We start from the raw sequence: 7,547 nt of genomic DNA, 5'->3' as shown, positions 1-7,547 counted from the left end.
GCTGTGTGAGCTCTGTTTACCACAGGAGCGACCGAGCGCTGATGAGCAATTACTCCGTTAAAGAGCTGGGAAACATGTGTGCAAGCTATTCTCTCTCAGAAACTGCCAGCACATTTCAAACAAGTGGCAAGTAATTAAACATGGAATTACGAAGTAGAAAAACTGAAATAGGTTTTTTTTGTAACTTAAAAATAATTTTTACAGTGTACCTGATTTAACCCATAACCCATACCTATTTTAATTTATTTTTCTAAAGATGCAAATATGTACCAGTGAGGTGCTAATGTGTGTGCTTTAGGTACTGATGCATGCTCTCTTCAGCGGTGAATAATGCACAAAGGTGTAAAAGCGTCCCAGTGTCAGCTTATGTGCCTTTTGTTCTGAGAGTGATATTGACCAGATCTCCGTGGCTTTTGGACGTTTTTGGAGTCGTAATGCACTCTCCTCCAGTTCAGTTTCGTACCGGTTCTTCAGCTGAAGGGTGTGTAATCATGACCGGGCCTGTGGGTTATTGTGCTTCAGGCTTCTCAAACTTAACTGAATTCATTGGTTCGATTAGATGGGGACGGTACAAAAAACTAGCGATGAACTGAGCAGCACAAAAGAGAGACATTTTATTCCAAACAAATGTCTCAAATGTCATTTCCCCTATAGACACAGCATGTACACACACACACACACACACACACACAATATATATATATATATATATATATTAGGGCTGTCAAAATTAACACGTTAATAAAGCATTGACGCAAACTCATTTTAACGGCACTAATTTAACGCGTGATTAACGCAGCTGGCATTTCTGTTTGACCCGTGGCCTAGACCTAGCTGGAGAAATGGAGATAGATGCACAATGTTGCCAACTTAGCGACTTTGTCGCTAGATTTAGTGACTTAAAAAAAAAATAAATAAAATAAAATAAAAACGTCTAGCAACAAATCGAGCAATTTCTTGGACAAACCTTTAGTTTTTGAGACTTGCCGGTACTTTTGCGTCTGCTCTGTTCAGAGAGCGGCGCTTTCAGTTAAACCAGATATTATATTGCTTCTCTAACTTTACATACACACTGTAAGAAACTGACTGTGCAATTCACAGTAATTAACTGGCAGCTAGTGACAAGTAACTACTGTAGAAGAAATAACCATATTTTCGCTGTTTTCATTTACAGTAGCAACCATGTAACTGTAAAGTAAAACTCACTAATATGCAAGTGCAACCTTTTTTTTTGCCATTTTGTGCTTATTACAGAGGACAGTGCAGTGATTGGTGGGGGATGTGATCGGCAAAGGACCTTAAGCCAGGAATCGAACACGGGTCACACAGTTGCGCTAACCACTACACCAGGGGTCGCCAACCCGTCCATCGCGATCTTTATCACTGTCCCAGTAGATCCCGGGAAAAACAGTAAAATAAGTACAAAAATGCATTACATTTCTGGGGTTATATTAATGTATCACTGAAGGGAACTGTCCTGAGAAAAGTTTCGATGGCAATGGCATTTTCTTCTGCGTATAAAGCGCGGCTCTGCTTTGTTTACAGCGATAACCAAGGAAACGCTATAGTGCGGTCGGTTCATAAGCAGTGTTGCCAAGTCCGCGGTTTTCCCGCAGAATTGTGCTACTTAAAGGTAGATCTTGTCTTTCATAAAGGCCGAGGTCAGGGATCTTGGGCCTAAAAAGGTTGGTGACCACTGCTCTAGACTATCGGTACCGACAGTTTACTAACAGTACGTTCCATTGCTGTAATGTTATATTGGTTCAGCCCAAATAAAAAAATAAAAAATGAATATGAAATAAATAATGCATGTTGCACGATTTAAATATAAATATTCATTTACAGTCACAGTTAACTGCTCATCATTATAACAAGCTTCATTTATCATTCTTCACTTATTGCTAGATGTGTTGAAAACAATAAAATCTTCATGACCTTCTGGTCTTTTTTTATTTATTTTTTTTATTAAAGAATACATTTGCTTCCTGTATTCTCTATTCAAACCTAAAATGTAATTGAATTACAGTGAGGTCAAATTAAATGCAGTCATTGGCTGGAAACCCAGCTGCGAGTGTAGGCTACTGTGTTTCTCTGCTCTATCCCAGTGGCTGGGTTTCAGAAAACCCTAGTGTATGGCAGCACGGTGAAATCACGTTCTGGGGGGTGAATTTATGATTATGATACTAAAGTTAAAATAATATGATAATAATTAAAAGTTTGTATTAAGCAGTATAATGGGCTGTTTTTGTACAGGTAAAATAACTGGAAGCGAAAGACACCAGAAGCCAAACACATTCAAGTTACAAATAGTCGCGCCCGCTCTCTTGTGAAAACTAAGCTGGATATAAAAGGTTATTGTGTTGTTGTTGTTGTTTTTTACAGCACATTGTTAGTTACTGTAATTTTCTACAGTACATAATTGCTTGTTGCGTTTTCTACAATACATTGGAAGTTACTGTGATTTTGTACAGTACATAATTAGTTATTGTGTTTTCTACAATACATTGGAAGTTACTGTGATTTTCTGCAAAACATTGCTGGTTAATGTGACACTCACAGTACTTCTTACATGACTGCAATTTTGACTGAAACTACGGTATTCTACTGTGAACTAGTATACAGTAATTTCCTGTAGTTTTCACATTAATTTTTTACAGTGCACGTATAGCCGAAATCACAGCACAGCTATTGTTTTTATCTTATGTGTATTTGATTCATCAGACGACGGCTCGATTGTCAGGATATTTGTGCAGATTAACATCTTGGAAGGGAGAGCTGGTTATGAAATCTTAAAGGGCCGCGTTTCAGTCACTATTTCATATTCATTCTGTTTTCTGACAACAGAAAAAGTAAAATATATGAATTAAATGTTTTATTTTATTCTCAATGTTTTATTGAGAATTTGGCTGCATCAAAATATGGCACAAAATATGGGCACAGAGAGGCAAACAAATGTAATAATAAATAATAAATATTTTGCATGTTCAGAAAAAGTGAGTTGCCCTGTTGTGCAAAAATCTAAACAGGCTTGTGTAAGTAAATCGCTCAGTGCAGAGAAAGAGAAATAATGGGAACCTGGTATTTCTATGTTCTTTTTTCATGTGTCTAATAGACATGAACACGTTCTTTGGAAAACATCTAACCTTTGAAACATGTCTAGTCTTCATGCTCTAGTGTTGAGTATTGTTTTTCATTAATAATAAACATACATTTGCATAAAGCATCCGTATTTGTCCATGCCCATGTTGATTAGAGTATTAAACACTTGAAAATAATTAATTTAAGGTACATTTGGAACAGATAAAAATGTGAGATTAAGCTGCAATTGAAACTCATCACAATCATGCGATTAATCGGAATTAAATATTTTAATCGATTGACAGCCCTTATATATATATATTCACACACACACACACACACACACACTCACACACACACGCACACTATATTTATATGTAAATACACATATGCTGTATTTGTACACATATATCTTGTTACTATCATTACTAGTAGGCAAATGACTGGTGGACATCATCAGTAGAGCTGAACAAAGGCACTATTGTCTCTTTACAGTCTGTTATTTTCCTGTTTACTACTGTGAAGCTGCTTTGAAATGATCTTTATAAAGACTATAAAGCGCTATAGACATAAATGTGACTTGACTGACTTGGCGAAATTCATCAGCTATGAAGCTTGTAAAACTGTTTTAAAGCAGTTGGAGAAGAGAGTTAGTGTTCTCGGTTGAGGTGAGGAGTCTGCAGTCGTCTCTCCTGAGTGAAACAGAAGCTATATGTTAATATTAATCTGTAGAGCTCTGATTTGATGCCTGGGTTGTAACCTGCTGCAGAGGAAGAGCAGCGCTGCGTTTTCTTACCACTTCCTCCAGAACACTGTCACACAGTCATGCTGAACACACAAGGCCTACACACATTATCAAACATGGACTTAAATATTTGACATCAAAATTTTTTTTTCACTTTGTTTCATTTTAAAACAGCATTTTTATTTTTAAATAAAATTCAAAGCTCGGAGCCCTCCCTTCGAACAGCACGCCAGATACGCATAACCTCTACTCGGTTTATTAGATGTAAGTGTGAACTCGTGAAATCTTGTTTTTCAAGAGCATGCAAGATTTCAGCTGCAACACAATGACACATGGCTGTGTTGACATACCTTTCTGTTAGAAAATGAACATTTAAATGTAAAAGTACATGTAAAAATTATTACTGCTACACATTAAACAATGTGTTGGTTTTTAAATCAGTTTTAAAAATAATATGAATATTATCTCTACATGATCTCATGGAGTTTTTCTGTTAAAATGTTAAAAGGGTCTTGTACCATTTTATTACAGTTTTTCTCGATTGCTTAAACACATTTCTTGAAACTATGCCTCGTATTCTCAAAACAGTAAACACAAATCCATAACGTCTCACCCAATTCCCCAAACATCCTATTTTCAGGTCAAAATGAAGCTCTACACTCAAAACCATTCACTCTTGCTGAAAAAACAAAATTTTCCCTCAGACATCACACACAAGCTTTCAAAAACACACACGCTACAACATAGTATTACACACTGGTGCAATAAATTCAAAACAATATATCCAAAACTGGTAAGTTATGTTGCTTGTGGTTCTCCCCCTCAAAAACCTTTTCACATGAACCTCCTCCTCTCCCTCCTCCTTCACCACGTCCTCCTCCTCTCCCTCCTCCTTCACCACGTCCTCTTCCTCTCCCTCCTCCTTCACCACGTCCTCCTCCTCTCTGTAACATTTGGTTAAAGACTGTTCTTGACTCTTTAGCTAATTAATATATTTGAGTAAAATATATTTAAAATATATATTAATACATGTATATCAATATCTATCTATCTATCTATGTTAAATATTATATTGAAATATATTCAAATAATTATAATCTAGTTACCGCTAGAATAGTTGCCTAGTCTTCTGCAAAAATAGAAGTAGTCTTTTGCTTTTTGAAAGCATATGATGCCTGACATCTAAAATAATTTGAACCATATACAAAAAAATCTCAACACTGTTACAGTTACAATTGTAACACTCTGACTTCTTGCATTTAATTTAATATTGCAGTCTTGTCCTTATTAGTGAAAATCTATCAATTAATGATCTCTCTATTAATTAGTGCACCTATACGTGTTTCTTGTATCAAAAGATGACTAGTGTGTTTTAAGTATGTCTGTAAGTTATGAAGGATAAAGTTACTACAGGCATCCTTTAAATGTTTATATTTCATCGAAAAATTAGTAGAAACATAATTCTTTCGTTTAAATTTTCATTTAAGTGGAATTTCTAATTGTGGTAACAAAAAACAAAACAGCACAAAACATGACATTAATTAAAAGTCTAATATTACTATTATACAATTATACAAAGACCAAATTCCAAATGAATCCTGAATTTTCATTTCAGTGCATCTCTAGTTATTAACAGTGGAAATACAGCTGCTGGAAGCAGTGAATATTTTTTACAGTTAATGTCTTTAAATTGTACTTTATGAGTATGAGTTTTCTGTCAAGTCAAAGATGTTGTTTAAAGGGGTCATATGATGTTGCTAAAAAGAACATTACTTTTTGTGTACATAGAAAAAGTCTTAGATATTTGAGTTCAGCTCATGAAAAATGGGGGCAAAAAAAAACGTGTTGCGTTTATAATTTTGTTCAGTGTAATATCAAAAGCAAGTAATCATATGCTTTTATTGAACAAAAAGTTAAAATACATAATGTAATAAAACCATATAATCATAACTTATGTACATTATGTATTATATCAGAGGGCGCCGACGGCCTGACGATTGTTTTTACATGTTACAGTGCGATCTAATCCTTTGTGTAATATTGACTAAACAACATTTAATTAAAAGGTCCACTTATTCTTTAATATTTGGCCACTTTATGAATGCTACAGCCACTGTCATTTCTTGAACAAGAACATGTAAACATGCAAACTCAGAGCGAGGGTTTAAACTTTTATTTTGAAGTCGCCATAAACAGTTGGGCAACCAGCACAGATCAGCTCCAGGCATGACGAAGCGGATATCGTCCTCTTTTGGAAGACCAAACAAAGTAGTTTCGCTTTCACAACGAATCACACAGCATCTTCACAACATGGCGGCGGCAGCAACAATACTACAGCGAGAATAAAAGTTACGCCTTCTTTCTTTGCGTGAACATTTGGGCGGCGTTATGCAAATCTTCACTCACACACACACAATCTTTTTCACAGTATGCATTAGTGTGCCACCCTAGGATTCTTGCTGTCCCCTCTGTGATTAAAGATCCCCTGTTGCTCTTCTGTAACCTGCAGCGGTCGAGGTCATACATTTTGGGAAATACCATCAGCGGGGTTTGTGTGATAAGAGCGGGGAAAACCCTGCGCTCTGACTCACTCACACTCAACACACACGCTTTAGCTCGCTTCACTGTGAAAGAGTGACTCACGTTAACATCCTGATTATTATTTAAGCAAAAGATGCGGCCTAAACGTCTGCTTAACCCCACTGAATCAGAGGAGACACACTCCACTTGTCTGTCATGTTGAAACGTGTCTGAAAATAACTCTTTACTAATGTAATGTTGCGTAAGGAAAGGGAAACCTCCGGGGAAGTGAAATGCTAGCGTGGAGTTTTATTCAGGACTGATAAACAAGGACTGCAGTTCTTCTGTACATGTGTGTGAGTGACACGTGCTTCGGAAAAGACCCAGAAAGCCTGGTGTTGTGAGAAATGGCGTCAGGACGGGACTTTTAGGTTTCGCTACAGATGGTGACAGAAGCTTTTGATGACAAATGGGGAACTGCATTCACTGTACAGTAAAACTAAATATAAATGAATGAAATATTACCCTACCCTATATACATGCACTTTACTTCCATAAACGATAAACTGATGCATGAAGAACCGGTAACCCTAGTGAAAAATAATTATACTTAAATGTATTTATAATACATTTATTTCATGCTAAGTATGTTACAAATACATTTTCATATTTATGTACTTAATAAAATGCCCTGCAATTGTACTTTTAGTATGCTAAACTGGTATACTTACAGTTTTTCTCGATTGCTAAAACACTAAAACCCATTGGCTGAACAAAGTTCTCAGTTGCCTGAACTCATTTAGCTAATTGTGCAGTCTGTTGTCAATACCTTACACCATTTCACATGGTAAAACACAATTTGCAGATCTCACTTAGACTTTTCAGCAAAACTCAAAACACATTCTGCACTCTAATGCACATGTCATCCATACTGGTAAACACAAGTGGCAACAATCAAATACAAATAGAGAACACATGTCATTGATAGAACACAACCACTCAAAATTGATTTAACCTGTTTCAAATGATGTGACACAACCAATATAAGCCAGTTCAGAGAGCAAACAGGTTGTTGAAGGTGGGAAGGAGAAAGTCTGAGAATGGATAGAAGAAACAATGTGAGAGGACGAGGACGAGTGCGTATGCGAGGTGGGCGACGAGGAGGAAGAGGAGGAGGAGGGCAAGAAAGAGGAAGAGGAGGAGG

This window comes from Sinocyclocheilus anshuiensis, unplaced genomic scaffold (genome assembly GCF_001515605.1).
Source record: "Sinocyclocheilus anshuiensis isolate Anshui unplaced genomic scaffold, SAMN03320099.WGS_v1.1 scaffold2749, whole genome shotgun sequence".
In the NCBI taxonomy this organism is placed as follows: Eukaryota; Metazoa; Chordata; class Actinopteri; order Cypriniformes; family Cyprinidae; genus Sinocyclocheilus; species Sinocyclocheilus anshuiensis.
This window is presented reverse-complemented; position numbering follows the sequence as displayed.